Genomic DNA, 13,628 nt, shown 5'->3' with positions numbered 1-13,628 from the left:
TATACAGAGGGGAGAAGGGATAGCTCAGTGGTTTGAGCATTGGCCTGCTAAACCCTGGGTTGTGAGCTCAATCCTTGAGGAGGTACTTACGGATCTGGGGCAAAATCAGTACTTGGTCTTGCTAGTGAAGGCAGGGGGCTGGACTCAATGACCTTTCAGGATCTCTTCCAGCTCTATGAGATAGGTACATCTCCATATATTATACTAATCTCCCTATTGTCAAAAAATTCCATTTAGCACATTTTAGACATATTCAGAGTCTGTTAATTTCCTTTACCCTTTGGACACAGAACAGCAATAGACCTGGTTTCATTAGCTGATACTCTCCTAGGAACAAACAATGACCAGGCACTGAAGCCACTTTTCTTTCTTTCTTTTTTTTAAATCAGCCTTTATTAAAGTCAATCATGTGTTTGTGCACACAAACTGTGAAAAGAGCATGAGGCATGTTTCTGACCAGTTCTTGAATAACAGATCCCAGAGAATGGTTTTGAGTACTCATTTTAAGCTACTGCAAACTATCCTTGTCAACCCTTTGTTCAGCAAGTGAAGGGGGGGGGGAACACACAGAGGCTGGAGAGCCACTGCTATGCAAATGACAGCCATTTTACCCAAATTATCTGCCTTATTTCTATCAGAGCCATTGCTTTTCCAGCATTTGGCCAAGATTACAACTTGAATGAGAGCTGCTTGAACCTTAATCTCAGTAAGGGGGTAGCAATGATAGAAATTGTGAAGGGGTGGACGGAAGAAGTATCTGGAGAATACATCTGGGACTGCTTCTTTTTTTTTTTTTTTTTTTAAATTAACGAGGGAGTAAACCCACCCTTTATTCGAAAAGTTTGCTGTTTCACGTGCTTGTGAATCCCAAGCTGCTTCTATAATCTTAGGCGGTATTGCTGGCCAAAAGCACTTTGAAACAAATGGATACACATGCCTAGCCATATGCAAGTGCCAGACTCAGACTTCACATCAGCTATCCTGGACTTAGTCTGGCAGCCACAAATTACTGAGTTTTTTTTTGTTTTCCAATCTTTTATTTAAAAATACCAATAATTAAAAAGGCAAGGCATCTGCAAAACCGGTTTGCTTTCTTCTTTCTTAAGTTTCCCTTCTTCTCAGTAAGAGGACCTCTTCTGAAATTCACTTCCTTTAATGGTGCAGTCAAAATTCACCAGGCTTTAAGGCAACGTGCACCACACATCTTTTCTTAGGCTTCTACAAGGGTTAATACTGATATTCACTGACTGGATATTGATTGCATTTTCAAGAATAACTATTATTTGACTTTTATTTATAAAGCAATTTGTTGAATTAAAACTATACACATTTGCACCAGGAATATGACTGAGAAATAAATATAGGCACAATAACTCATATACTACAATATAATTGTGTTACTTCCGAATTATCAAAGATAAGCTGAGGGCCTATATCATCCAGTTAATTTAAAAGTGAGGTCATATGCTGTTTAACACCTCATGTCAAACACTCCTTATGTACCTCTTTCAAGAAGCTTCTTCCACCTTTTCTAGGGATATCCTTAAAATAAAGGACTGATAAGTAAGGTTGTATGAAAGTTGCTGATTTTTTTTTTGGTTCAAAAGTAACAGTCACTTCAAGTACCATAAAAAAAAGTTTTAAAAAAATTTGGTAGCAGCGTGATGCCAGGTCATAAAGTTATTGAAACTTGCCGAAACTATACAAAATTGTAGCGTGTGTTAAAAGTTTGTGATTTTGCTGCAGAAACTTAATCTGCACTTTTCTTACAGCCTGACAAATTGTCGACATAGCAGTCCGTAGTACTGTCATCTTTCAATGGCAAATAAATCTGATATCTTGCTGCATATGCGCCTCTACCAAATGGGAAGTGGGATCCTGACATAGCAAATGTTAAGAACTAAAAGCACCATCTAAACTTAAATCCTATGCATAACTGATTAGAACTGTGGCGTAAACTTCATTTTCTTAGAAACATGGAAATGCTCTAAGTTTTAACTTTTAAAAACAAGTTTCAAGTTTTCTTCATGGTATGACAAAACTTCTCGAAAGAGGATTGCTGAAAAAAATTAAAAATACGTATGAGCAGCTAGAAAAAAAAGCTGGCCAATACTGCTACATTCCTGAACAACAAAAACTCAACACTAGTCATGAATGTTCATTACAGCAGCCAAAACTGTATCCACTTTTAGGATGATATTACTCAACTCTAATAATCAGACTGCGTGAGCTTGATGAAAGTCGAAAAATCAACTCCGTATCTTATTGAATAAAATCAAGTGAAAACTAAGTTCATGATGGAATACGAGTTTTTGCTTCTCTGCATAGCTGTTCTATCTCCACTTTAATACCATAGATGTATACTCAGCACAACTGTAATAGGCTTACTAAATATACATGTTCCCATCCTTATTGTGGCGTGTAATAATAAGTTTGAGTGTTTACATACACTAAAAAAAGTAACAGGTGTTTGAGAAATATGAAATAAGAAGTGGGCAAGAATATAAGGGGAGAAGGGGGGAAGAACTTTTTACATTTTTGTAGCAAGTCATGTCAAAAACAAGGTTACTGAAATCCCTCAGCAATTTATAGTTAATATGTTACCACCTTCAGTGTTCTGAGGAAATTCCAATATGAATAATTTCCATGGGCCTATAAATCCTTTTATGAAATCAGGAAGTAACTATCCTTGCAGAGATGTCAGTAAAGCTTTTCAGATTGGCCTTGCTTGTCTGTCAATTTGTCACGACAATAGTTAAATGATGTAATGACACTGACTATTAAACTTTAACATTTGCCCTTTAAGACTCGCTTTAAGAAGCAAAGCTAAATTTTACATCACAGGCCCAAAGTTCAACCTAAATCATCCGCCCGGCCACCACTTTACATCTGGTCCACACTACTTCACTTAGCATGATTTAATGGCATATGGACAATTTACTAGGGCAATGTCATGGTTTGCATGGTCTTGGTTTGTTTTAGAGGCTGTCAAACATTGGGTCAGTGATGAACATACTTAAAAGAAACTAAATGATGAATTTTAAGTTTGATGCAAATTTAAAAAAAAAATTAAGTATCCAGCCTAGTGGTGAAACTTCCCTTTAAAAAGCACCTTCCTGCCTCACTGTCATGAGGTGGTAAGTGCCTCCCAAAGAAAGGCAACGTTACCTTTTGTAAACAAATGAGAAGTTCTCACCCCAAGCTCAAATGGGTGTGAGGTGAAGCCAGGGCAGGGCGCAGGGAGCCTGGGGCAGCAGTGCGGCTCCCTCTGGAACCGTTCTCTTGAACGTGGCCTCAACATGTCCCTCTGACACTCCGTGACCCCAGGTGTCTGAAACTAGGGCTGGGTTTGGCGTCGGGCAGGAAGCGGTTGTATGGGGATCAGAAACCTGCTTGCACAGCTAGAAGAACGGGGAGGGAGGATCTGTAACACCCATTCACAAACTATACGGGATGCACCAACAAAGCGCGGACACGGCAGGATCAGCCCAGGAAGCTCCCGTCCCCCGCTTCAAGCGGAGACTAACAGGCTCGCTAGAAAGCCTGCGAGCCCTAGGGGCAGCCGGTCCAGGCAAGGGGGGGGCGCTACAAGGCCACGCTCCGAGCCAAGATGGCGTCGGTCTCATAGGCGACAATCCCACCGGTGGCCCACCCGCCGCTAAGCAGCAGCAACTCCCTCCGCACGGGAAGGCCCTGAGCAGGCCGGCCCTGCGCGGAGGGGACAGAAGGAGCGCGCCGGCTTACCGTGCTGCGCGCGTGAAGAGGCCGCGGCAGGCTCGCTCCCTGACTGAGTGGGGGATGGGATGGGAGGGGACGGCTCCGGCGGAGGATCCTCACATTGCCTAGCCGCGGCGCCCAACCTCAGCCTCCTGCTACTGCAGCCGCCGCTACTGGGAAAGGAGGGGGGGTGTTTGCCGAACCCGGCGCGCTGGCTGATGGGTAAAGTGCAGGTCAGCCCCACAGAAGCGCCTGTTTTCCGGCAGCCGGCGGGGTGGGGGCGGGGCAGTGCGGGGGAGGCCGCTACAATGCACGCAGCGCCATGTGCCTGGCCTCACACCCTACAGGAGCGCAGGGCAGGCCTTGCCTGTAGGCCGCACCCTCAGAGCTTTCCCTGGCCAGGAGAACTCTACTGCAACAACACAGTACTACTCCGCTCTCACCCACCTGGTGCAGGACTCAGAAACAAGCCCCCCTTACATACTCATCCCAGCACCCATAGAGACACAGCCAGTGCGTGGGCTGGGCCACTGCTGCCCCACCAGCAGCCCAGGGACACATGCCATCAGGGCTGTCCTTAGGCATATGCAGAATATGCAGCTGCACCAAATTGCCCCAAATTTTGTGGTGCCCTACACAGCTACATGCTTCATATGTGGCAGTGCCAGCGGACAGCCCCATTCCCCAGCTAGCCCCCCTGTGGGGTGTTCCCACTGCAATGGGCAGGGACAACTCCCTCTGCCCCAGCCCTGTCTTTTCCTACCCCCATTTTCCACCCCTTTTCCCAAGCCCCCTCCCCTGGAATGGATGGGGCCCAGGGGATGAGCAGGGGGGCTGGCAGCAGGAGTTAGGGCTACCCCCGCACTCACTGTCCGTGGCAGGAAGCAGAGCAACCCAGCCCCATCCCGCTCCACACCACTGGCTCCCTGCTGTGTTGGTGAGTGGGGGGAGGAGGAGCAGGGGTGGAGCACCCACAGGGAAAAATTAGCAGGTGCTCCACACCCCCGGGCAAGTAGGCTCCGCCCTGCCTCTTCCCCTGAGCGCACTGCGTCCCCGCTCCTCCCCCTGCGTCCCAGCGCTTCCCAAGGACCAGCCGCTTAACAGCTGTTTGGCAGCACTTAGGACTTTCCGGGAAGGAGGGGGAGGAGTGGGGATGTGGTGAACTCAGGGGAGAAGGCAGAGAAGAGGGGGGACGGGGGCAGAGACTTGGAGGAAGGGGGTAGAATGGGGGCAGGGCTGGGGTGGGAAAAGGCGGGGCAGGACAGGGACTTTGGGGAAGGGGTGGAATGAGGGCGGGGCAAGGGCAGTACAGGGACAGGAAGACGAGAAGGCCAGGATTGGGGGAGGGGGCGAGCACCCCCCAGGCAGAGGGAAAGTCTGTGCCTATGCACAAAATGATGTAGGGGTCCTGTGGAAAAAGTAATATGTGAACACAAAATTAGAGACTGAATCATAATGTGTATGCACAGGGGGCCTGAATTAAAGTTGTACAGTTTCCCAGAGCTTGATCTCTTCTGCCCTGTCCAGCCTGGTCCTGTCCCATTTCTGTCTCCTTGTCCCATTGTGCTTGCCCAGCTACTCCCAGTTCCCCTCTTTAAGCTCCTCATCTGATCCATCTCTCCTCCAACAACTCCAAACTGGCTCCCATTCCTAATCTCTATCCCCAGGCTCCTCATCCAGTCTCAGTCCCTCCATGACCAGCCCTCCCCAATTCCTTGCCCCAGTCTTCCCACTCCCTGACTCTTTGTCCCAGTGTCTTTGCCCAGTCGGTCCCAGTTCTCCCCCTGCATGGCATGTCATTGTATGGATGGTCTCCCCATTTCCATTTCCCCCTCACTGATTCCTCATCTCAGTATCCTTGTTCAGCCAATCACAGTCTCTTGCCTACCCCACCCCACCCCAAGCCAACTGGCTCCCAGTCCCCACCTCTTTGTTCAATCAGTCCCAGTCTCCCCTCCCTACCCCCTTTGGCTCCCAGGCACAGCCTTCCTTCCACCACCACCCCAAGCTCCAAGTCTCAGCCTCCTTACCAACTAGTACCAATTTTTTCCCCACCTTCCAGTTTCCATCTCACCATACTCCTGCCCCAATCACACAAAAGGAGCTGTAAAATGATTGAGCATACTCCATTGTTTTGAGGAGCTGGTGCATGCTCAGTTTGGTTAGTAGTAGGAGCTGTGAGGTCAGTCTGTATTCTACTGTGGTTCCACAGCCGGCTGGGAATATTACTTGGTGACTCCTTCATGGAGCTGTGAGCATGAGCATGTACCTGGCATGATTCATGAACTCTCCTGACACCTGTCCTTTTGCAGTGTGAGGGAGATCCTCATCTATGTAGTGTGTGTCAGGTTGCAGCCCCTCTTCTGGCTCCTCCAGAACTTCCTACTGAGATTCTGATTGCACTTCTCCCCTCATCTCCTGATTTTTGCACACTCCATCTGCAGCCCCATTATGTCACGAGACGTCCTCATCAAGTTCCTCCTGACACTGGCCAAGATAATCATCCATTACAGCCGGAGGAGGAAACTGGGTGGAAGGTTGCTCTGCAACTGTGGAGCCTGCTTCCATTCCTTTATCCAACCACATCTCCAGGCAGAGTTACTCGGGGTGGTGTCCACTAACTCCTCAGACACCTTTGAGAAGTAGTGGGTGATGTGAAGCATTCTCTGCTTGTTGTCCCCTTCCAGTTCCCTGACTTTTACCCTGTGACCATCCCTGTTTCTTCATTTGTAGTCCCCATTATTCAGCTGTGGTCCAAGTTCACTAGTCCCTCTCCCCTGGCTAATGAGGAGGGCCTTTAGCTTCATCTCCCACTACCCACAGTAGGTGCTAGGAGCAATGAGAGGCAACAAGCATGTTTAGTGAGCAACAGAATCTTTAGAGATTTTTGTAACCAAGATGTAAGTCTCTAGTTAGTGTCATGGATCCACAGTATTGTGCTGTGCCCCCAGCTTTGGAACAGTGTGCAAGACCCCTAAGGGGTCTCCCTCTTCCTGCACAGGATAAGCTACATGACCTCACCATCTTCTCAGACTGAATCTCTGGGGCTCCAGCACTCTTGCTTCATTCACAGCATGAGCTCTGTTCAGTGAGTCCAAATGAGAGATTCCTGGTAGACTTGTGCACTCTTCCAGAAGTTTCAGGATTAATGCACCTCATCATGCGTTTGCAGTGACACTCAAACAGCATTGTCAAAACTCTACAGTTTACTAGTCAATTGGAACACAGCATAGGAGTCATTAGGTTAGTGTAGTGAAATGAAGATTAAAGCATAGACATTCTGGTCAGCACAGAAACCCAGCCGAGCTATAGTGAATACCATTGTTCAAGCTCCATGTGCCTCTGAGTCTGACCTTCTTGCTCAGTTCCCAGGTGAAAATAAAGACTTCTTCCAACAGCTAACTCTTATTCCCCCACCTTCCCAGTCCTTTGTTCTCAAGCTAGGGAATGTTGCTGAGCATTCCTGCTGAGCTTTCCTGCAGAGAGGTGGGGAAATCCATCTCCCTCCAGATCATTACTTGCTAGGTGTCACTGTCTGGTGATTGCCTTTGCCATGTCTTCAGAGATTCTCCACTGATATGGGGTCCGCCTCAGGCAGTCCTTCTTCAATGACCCATTTAGTCTCAGACAGCAAGGCAACATTCACACTCATGTTTCTTAGGCCTGGTCTACACTAAAAGGTTAGGTCAAAGGAACTCACCTTAAGTCGACCTGTTAATGAATGTGTCAACACTACCAGGTTCTTTACGCTGACCTAAGTCACTTCTAATGTCTGTTTCTGTAATCCACCTCTGCGAGAGGCGTAGCACTTACTTCAGTTTTCATGGGTTGACTGCGAGGTAGTGCAGACGCAGCGTTGTGTAATTTTACTTAATTGGCCTCCAGGTGGTGCCCCCCAATACTCATCAGTGACTGTTCTGGAGATCATTCTCAACTCTGCTGCACTGGAGCCAAGTACACAGAAAACAGCCCCTCCCCTTCTAAAGCCCCGGGAATGTTTGATTTCCCATTTCCTGTTTGATTAGCATTGGGAGCATGCCAGCTTGAGCACAGCTGATCATGGACACTACAAGCCCCAAACACGCTCCAGCCTGATCTACATAGGAGGTGGTAGATCTCATCGCTGTGTGGGGAGAAGAGTCTGTGCAAGCAGAGTTTCGATCCAGCAGAAGAAACGCTGACATCTATGCAAAGATCGCTCATGGAATGGAGGAGAAGGGCTACATGAGGGACACACAGCAGTGCCATGTGAAAATAAAAGAACTTCGCCAAGCATACCAGAAAGCAAGGGAGGCAAACAGTCATTCTGGTGCGGAACCCCACATGTGCTGGTTCTACAAACAAGCTGCATGCAACTCTTGGGGGTGACCCTACCAGCACCCCCACAAGCAACGTAGACACCTCACAGGTGTGTGAGTCTAGGGACAACAGAAAGGACGATATGTGGATGAGGAAGAGGAGGAGGAGAAGAATGGGAGACAGGTGAGCGATGGATCCATTTTCCCCAAGAGCCAGGAAATATTTTTAACCCTGGAGCCGTGTGGGTCACAGGACATCACAGTGGCCAACCGTGATGCCAGGGAAGGCACCTCCGGTGAGTATACAGTTACAATCAAAGTCCAATTAAACTTTAGCGGGCACACACATTTGGTGCTATTGCACGTTTACTGTGAAGAAAAAGCAAGGTGCTGTAGCTGTGATTCTCTGTTTCCCAGTGATGGAGAGGGTGGCCCACTAGAAAAGACTGTTTATTAGACTGGGATAGCCCGGGAATCCTCCATAGATATCTCTAGGAAACTTTCATGGAGGTACTCTGCAATCCTTTGAAGAAGGTTTCTGGGCAGGGCAGTCTTATTTCTTCCATCAGGGTAGGACACTTTCCCATGCAACTCCTGAATTAATTCTGCTGGCATCATTGCGGTACATAGCATAGGAGCATAAGGACCAAGTCAATACCCACTTGCTGCATGTCCTTCCTTTCCGCCTCTGTTACCCTCAGGAGACTGATATCACATAAGGTCGCCTAAGGGATATGGGGGAAGTTCTTATTAAAAGTGCTTTTACAAAAGAAAAAAAGAAAGGGCATGTAGACCCACCTCACCCCCAACATTCCGGATTGCCAAACCATGTGGCCACTAATGTGCCTTTACTATGCTCAGCATGGTTGGCAAGTAGTTTAAAGTGGCTGATAGGGGATGAGAGATTCTGCAATTTGGGAGTGAAAACATTCCCCCCCCCCATTCATAAACAGCTTCCCATGGTGCTATGGGGAAGGGCCATTGTTTGACTAGCTACCTCTGCTCCTGACATGAGCCTGCCATAAACTTCATTAAAAGTGCAGTTACCCATGATCCGGGAAGGCCTACTCACCATGGCTGGAGCAGCAAAACGGCAGCGTGAATGGTTACGGATTCTGATTATGTTAGGGCTTGCACCTAGTGTAATAAGGTAGGTTGGTTGGTTTGTTTTTAATGAAAACGGCCTTGCTATGGAAGCATTTTGTTCATGTACAGTGACTCCTTTTCCCATTACTAACAGCTGGAAATGTGTCCTTCAGTGTGTCTTCAACACCTGAAAGCAGACTTTCGCTGATTAGAAGGAGGAGAAAGAACACAGGAGGACATGTTCACCGAGATAATGAACACCTATGGGAGAGCTGACACAGAGCTGAAAGCATGGAGAATTTCACTGTTCGAGACGTTAGACATGGACATGGAGAGCAGGAAAGCTTCCAGTGAGCAAGAGCGTGCGACACAGGATAAAAGCTTTGGATTATGAGGGACCAAGCAGGCTTGTTGAGGCAGCTGGTTGAACTGCAGGAACAGAAGCAGGAGGGTAGAGTCCCTGGTGGACAGCTAGCCAGCATCGCCTGGCGCAGAATAACCCTTCCCCAAGCATTCCATGAGGCATGAGTGAAAAGTCCATTATCTTTTTCACTTAACTCGGGGTGGGTACAAGGAACACAAGGCACCCATTCACACACCTTTGCTGGTCTGGAATGTGGTGAAAATGTTTCTCCCATTCCAACTTTACAACCCCTTTTCCCCCAAGGTTACCTTTTTTTTCCTGTTTTCTCTTTTTACTTATGTTTGTTAAATAAAGTAAATGGATTCAAGAAATAAATGTTCTTTAGTGAGTAGAAGTAGTGGGCTTGGGTGCAGGGTTGGCTTTACAGAGACAGTGATACAAGCCAGGTGATGGTTGGGGAAGGCACAGTGCAGACAAGCAGCTCACATTACTGTGACTCATTATTGAAATGGCTTTTCAAAGCCTCGCGGATACACAGCGACTCTTGCTGTGCTCTTCTTATTGCCCTGGTGTCTGGCTGCTCAAAAACGGCTGCCACGCAATCTGTCTCAACTGCCCACCCCTGTGGAAAATTTTCCCCCTTTTTTTCTACAGATATTATGGAGCACACAGCAGGCAGCTATAACCATGAGGATGTTCTCTTCACTAAGATCCAACCGTGTTAGTAAACTTCTCCAGCACCCTTTTAAACAACCAAAGGCACATTCAACCACCATTCTGCACTTGCTGAGCCTATAGTTGAATCGTTCCTTTCTGTTGTCTCGATGGCCAGTGTATGGCTTCATGAGCCATAGGAGCAAAGGGTAGGGAGCAAGTTTCCCCAGGATAACTATAGGCATCTCAATGTCACCAATGTTCATTTTGTGGTCTGGAAAGAAAGTCACAGATTGCAGCTTTTTGAACAGACCCGAGTTCCTAAAGATGCGCGTGTCATGAACTTTTCCTGACCATCCAACGCTGATGTCAGTGAAATGCCCCTTGTGATCCACCAGCACTTGCACTACCATTGAAAAGTATCCCTTTTGGTTTATATACTCTTTGGCAAGGTGGTCTGGTACCAAGATGGGGATATGCGTGCCATCTATTGCCCCACCACAATTAGGGAACCCCATCACGGCAAAACCATCCATTATGTCCTGCACATTTCCCAGACTCACTACCTTTCGTAGCAGAAGTCGATTAATGACCCTGCACACTTGGAGCACAGCCGCTTACACGGTTGATTTACCTACTCCAAATTGATTCCCCACTGACCGGTAACTGGCGTTGCAAGCTTCCAAATAGCAATCACCACTCACTTCTCCATTGTCAGAGCAGCTCTCATTTTGCTGAACTGCAGGGCAGGGGAAAGCTCTGCACAAAGTTCCTATAAGGTAACCTTACGCATTCGAAAGATATGCAGCCATTGCTCATCATCCCATAGCTGCAAAATGATGTGGTCCCATCAGTCAGTGCTTGTTTCACAAGACCAGAAACGGCTCTCAGAATGCAGCTGCTCTGTGACTGCCAGGAGCAACTGTGAATTGTTTTTGTCAATGGTTTGCAGCAGGGCTGCTCGCAGGACAACACTATGTTTCATGCGGCAGACCCTATTTCGGCTCTGGAAATACTGCAGGAGAAGGCGCAAGGTGTTTGAGATGATCACAGCAAGAGTGCACAAGTAAGCAGGCTTCATGCTTCTGGGGTTATGGCATACATGCGGCAGTTTTAATGTGTGAAAGCCACGTGGTTGTTTGCCATTGATGAAAGGAAGGGAGCACGTTGCATCATGGGATGCTGATGCAATGTTCCCATTCTCCTTTGCGACAATGTTTTGGTCCCATGAGGCATTGCACAAACTTCCCAAAACACACTGTGGCAAGTTGCACTTTGGGACAGCTACCCACAATGCACTGCTTTGTGCATCAATGCAGGCACTGCTAGTGAGGATGCACTCTCTCAAGACAATGAGCATGGTGTGGCCATGCACAATCAACTTAACTAATTTGGAGGCTCAAGGTCAAATTAGATAAAGTCAACTTAATTTTGTAGTGTAGACAAGCCCTTAACCTGCTCTGAGAACAAACAATTGTTTTTTACTCACTGGATAACACTACTACATATAGGGGAAACTGAGGCATACACAGGATTCATAAAAATATTACCAAAATTCCCACTTCATCACAGTGAGCATGTGTAAAGTGCAGTTTTTCAAAGGCCTATAATTTGGCCGGGCAGTTTTTCAGAGAGCAAAAGGCACTTCCCTGATACAAAGGCCACCCCTTGCCTAATGTCAAGTTCCTTCTTCAAAACATGAGGACCCTAGAGTGGTACAAAGAACAGGTCACCAGAAAAGGCCTTGTTCTAAAAGTTTTGGCTGAAGTTTAAAAAAAATAATTTAGTCTGAAGCTGACACCAGGCATGGAAAATACAGCCCAAATGGTTAAAGTTTGGCAAAGTTATAAGCAACTAAAAATATGGTCTGATAATGGTATGTGTCAGGCAGCCGCAATAGGTGGCAGTACCATCCCCACATTTAAGAGACTTTTTAAAAATGATTTTGGCAACTTATTTTAAGAAGTGATGAGAGTTTGCTTCTACTACTGCTTCATTTTATTGAGGAAAGACTGAATTCATTTATTGTTGAAAGAAAATGGGCTTAATTGCTTAAATATCTACTGACTCATATTGTAATAGTGCATTCTATTAGCTGTATGAATCCTCTGAAGGATATTAGGATAGACTAGGAACCTCTAAGGCTATTTGGGTAACCTTTTCTTGCAAGTGGATTGAATTGCACTCTGTTAATTTGAGTAGGAAGTTGTAGTGTGGGCTAACCTATAAATTGAGGGACTTACATTACCTCAGTAGGCAAAACTGGGAGTGTAGGTTTGTTTTCTGTGAAGATTTTAATGTAGTTCTGTAAGCTTGCAGAAAGGAAGCTTCTGGGAAGACAGTGTCATAAGAAAACCCTTCAACAGTGGTTAATTGCAGGAAATGATTATATTTCATGCAATTGGATGTCATGCACTTTGTCAGCTATGATAATAAGGCTGAACTTCAAACCTGATTAGTCTGAACTACCGCTTCTGGTCTGCTACCTAATTATGAAAGCTCTTGCTCTCTCCGAACATTTTCATCATAGTCATCTCATGACAGCTTTTATATTGACCGTTCAGATGCCTGAAGAGATCGATTGATTGTGATGTCCCTCAGTGGACTATAATTCTCTCAAGAAAGAGCTTCAGTTGTTTGCCACAAAGGAAACAATAGATTAAAGTTACCCCAATAACTTGTAGGGATAAAGGTCTAGCTGATTGTGTGTTAGTATAAATGTGCCCCACTGGTCCAGCTGGCACAGTCTACTGTGACAGCTGTTAATTCTGACAAATGTCAGAGTTGACAGCTCCCTCAGATAGCAGACTTCTTCCTTAGTCTATTGTCTAACATCCCCTCAGCCTGTTATTCCACTGTTATGTACTCCTCATGCTCTTCTCTCCTTCAGAAATCTCTCTCAACCATAGCCCCTTGCCTTACCTGTGCAATCTTCTTCTCCTGCCCTTCAGGTTTTCAACTTGTGAATCAGCAGCTCTGGATTGCCAGCTGAAATTGCAATCTGTCACCACACATCTCCATCAATCCCCTCCTTCCTCAAGCTTTTCCCCCACCACGCCTTTATACGTTCTTTCCCCTCATCTCAGATGATATTCCAGACTCTGACTGCCAATCAGCTGGTGAACCATAATGGTTTACCATCTGATACTTTTACTCTGACAAAGCCCAACTGGAATTTCAGGCAAAAACGGGGGAGCTCGGAGCTGCATTCCTCAAAGTTCATCAGTTGCCAGCTTCTTCCCTCCTCTGGCTCCTCCAAACCTAACTGGAGGGAACAACAGGCTAGATTAATAGATTTCAAGGACAGAAGGGACAATTGTGATCATCTAGTGCATTGATACTAAGACCTCAGTGGTTCAGGAGCCAAATTAGTGATCAGTTTTACCCAATCTCTTCCAATCTCCTCTTTTAAGACAGGCCCTCTCATCTCCTGATCATCCTAGTAGCTAATTAGAGTTAAGGGCCAAAATTGCCAGACTCAGGAGTCAGAAGTTAGGGTCCTAAAATCC

The 13,628-nt window shown here is 46.5% G+C and overlaps 1 protein-coding gene across 4 annotated transcripts in view; it reads right to left on the bottom strand.

Moving 5' to 3' along the window:
• The window catches only part of ZNF280D (zinc finger protein 280D), a 130,306-nt gene that overhangs the window by 73,742 nt on the left and 42,936 nt on the right, over positions 1-13,628 (bottom strand). For 2 of the 4 annotated variants that reach the window (XM_050967912.1, XM_050967914.1), the window contains exon 1: positions 3,745-3,965. The exons of 1 other annotated variant lie outside the window; for it this stretch is intronic. The gene's annotated coding sequence lies outside the window, so the exon portion shown is untranslated. Of the gene's footprint in view, positions 1-3,168; positions 3,314-3,744; positions 3,966-13,628 lie in introns of those variants that run through there. One more of the 4 variants, XM_050967913.1, reaches the window with a different exon arrangement.

Source organism: Gopherus flavomarginatus, chromosome 9 (assembly GCF_025201925.1).
Source record: "Gopherus flavomarginatus isolate rGopFla2 chromosome 9, rGopFla2.mat.asm, whole genome shotgun sequence".
NCBI lineage: Eukaryota > Metazoa > Chordata > Testudines > Testudinidae > Gopherus > Gopherus flavomarginatus.
Note: the sequence above shows the minus strand (reverse complement) of the source record. Positions and strands in the feature narration are given on the sequence as shown.